Here is a 3,029-nt window from a genome sequence, read left to right on the forward strand (position 1 = left end):
TGCATTTAATGGTGAAACAGGACACAGTGGGCCTATTGGAGGGAATAATGAATGTATTGTATGCACTGAGGTACTGAGACCAGGCAAAGAATTGATCAACGAGATTGGCTAATCTGGGCCCCAAGGTAATATGTTGTGGAAATATTTTGTGTCATCCTCTGCAGGGTCGTTTCTACGAAAAGAGTGCATTTTGCTTCCCTTTGATATTATAAGTAAAAATTGTGCACCATTATTGAATTTTTAAAGCCTGTTATATTAAATGAAGTGAAAAAATCCAACTTTCAGGTGCAGGAAAGAAGAAAAAAGGAATGTCTTCAACTCTGGTATGCTCCCATGGTGATTTAATCAGAGGCACAATAAACACAATGTATTGATCTGAGTTGGATCTTCGTCAGGTCATACAACACTGTGAAACACACCTACTTAAATAACTTCTAGAGGCATGTACACTCGGTCACTATTAATAGTACAGTAGACATACAGTGCAGGCCTCAAGAGTGGCGCAGAGGTCTGGGATGTCCTTGTCCCATCGCGCTCTAGTGACTCCCTGTGTCATGCCGGGCACCTGCAAGCTGACTTCGGTCGCCAGCTGAACGGTGTTTGCTCCGACACATTGGTGCGACTAGCTTCTGAGTTACGTTAGCCATGTGTCAAGAAGCAGAGCGGCTTCGCAGGGTCATGTTTCAGAAGATGCATGGCTCTTGACCTTCAACTCTCCCGAGTCCATAGGGGAGTTGTAGCGATGGGACAAGACTACCAATTGTGGGGTAAAAGTACAACGGCTACACAGCTGATGCCCCCTGGACTGTTTCAACAACACGGTACCTCATTTTGTTTACCTGTCGGCCCCAGCCTCGAACTCAGGCCCTGTATGTACCTAACTGACCCGCTCTGCCCATTCATCGCCATTTATGTCATGTATTGTCATATATTGTCATGTCTTGTCCCTGTGCTTTCTCTTCTATTCGTTTCCCCTGCTGGTCTTATTAGGTTTCTTTCCCTCTCTCTATCCCTCTCTCTCTCTATCGTTCCGTTCCTGCTCCCAGCTGTTCCTCATTCTCCTAACGACCTCGTTTACTCTTTCACACCTGTCCCCTATTTTGCCCTCTGATTAGGTCTCTATTTCTCTCTCGGTTTCTGCCTCTGTCCTTGTCGGATCCTTGTTTGCTGTTCGCTGTGTACTTGTTCCGTCCTGTCGTGTTTTGCCTTATCTTCAGATGCTGCGTGTGAGCAGGTGTCTCTGTCAGCTACGGCCCGCGCCTACCCGAAGGGACCTGCAGTCGGTTGCCGCTTATCCTGCAATTCCCTCTACTACTAGAGGATTTCTGTTATCCCCGTTTGGACATTTCCTGTAAAGGATTGAGGATTATGTTATTTCTGTTTGGACATAAATAAACTCAGTTTCTGTTAAGTCGCTTTTGGGTCCTCACTCACCTGCATAACAATTTACCCGTTGCTGTCTTAGCTCTCCTGATCGACACCTGTGATTCCTTTATGCCTCTCTCTAATGTCAATATGCCTTGTCTATTGCTGTCTTGGCTAGTTTTTAGTGTTTTATTTCACAGTAGAGCCTTCAGTCCCGCTCAAAATGCCTTAGATAGCTCCTCCGTCTGCACCTCACACACATGCGGAGACCTCACCTGGCTTAACTTGTCCAGAGACGAAACCTTTCTTATCGTCACTCAACGCCTAGGTTTAACTCCACTGTACTCACATCCTACCATACCCTTGTCTGTACATTACACCTTGAATCTATTCTATCACGCCCAGAAATCTGCTCCTTTTATTCTCTGTCCCCAACGCACTAGACGACCAGTTCTTATAGCCTTTAGCCATACCCTTATCCTACTCCTCCTCTGTTCCTCTGATGATGTAGAGGTTAACCCAGGCCCTGTAGCCCTTAGTTCCACACCTATTCCCCAGGCGCTATCATTTGTTGACTTCTGTAACCGAAAAGCCTTGGTTTCAAGCATGTTAACACCAGCTCCCTCCTCCCTAAGTTTGTTTCACTCAGTGCTTTAGCACACTCCGCCAACACTGATGTCCTTGCCGTGTATGAATCCTGGCGAAGGAAGGCCACCAAACATTCTGAGATTTCCATCCCCAACTACAACATTATCCATCAAGATAGAACTGCCAAAGGGGGAGGAGTTGCAATCTACTGCAGAGATAGCCTGCAAAGTTCTGTCATACTTTCCAGGTCCATGCCCAAACAGCTTGAGCTTCTAATTAAAAAAAATGAATCTCTCCAGAATTAAGTCTCTCACTGTTGCCGCCTGTCGAAAACCCCCCTCAGCTGCCAGCTGTACCCTGGACACCATATGTGAAATGATTGCACCCCATATGTCTTCAGAGTTCGTTCTGCTAGGTGACCTAAACTGGGATATGCTTAATCTCACCCAATCTCACCCAAATGATCATGGAACCCACCAGGTACAACCCGGGCACCCTCATATAGATATCATCCTGACCACCCTACCCTCTAAATACACCTCTGATGCCTTCAACCAGGATCTCAGCAATCACTGCCTCATTGCCTGCGTCCGTAATGGGTCCGCGGTCAAACAACCACAACTCATCACTGTCAAACGTCTCTAAAACACTTCAGTGAGTGTCACGAGTCCGACCGAGGGTGTTTCCCCTTCCCGGGCGGGTGGCGCTCGGCGGTCGTCATCACCGGCCTATTAGCTGCCACTGATTGTTTTTCCTCCCCCTCCTTGTATGTTTAGTGGTAGCACCTGTTCATGTTTAATTAGTTTGTCTTTATTAGACAGCCGGCCCGCCTGGTTGTTGTGCGGGATTATTTCATTGTAAACCTTCGGCTCTGTTGTAGAGGTACGTGCTTAGTGCCTAGTCGTGATTTTTTCTATTGTACTTTTTCCCCTGTGTTTGGGAACGTTACTTTTGTGAGCACCCTGTGGTGCGTTGGTGCTAGTAAAGACGCACAGCATTGAACTCTGTCTCCTGCATTTGACTCCACACCCACGACACCCGGAGCATTACAGTGAGCAAGCCTTTCTAATCGACCG

Source organism: Oncorhynchus gorbuscha, linkage group LG11 (assembly GCF_021184085.1).
Source record: "Oncorhynchus gorbuscha isolate QuinsamMale2020 ecotype Even-year linkage group LG11, OgorEven_v1.0, whole genome shotgun sequence".
Lineage (NCBI taxonomy): Eukaryota > Metazoa > Chordata > Actinopteri > Salmoniformes > Salmonidae > Oncorhynchus > Oncorhynchus gorbuscha.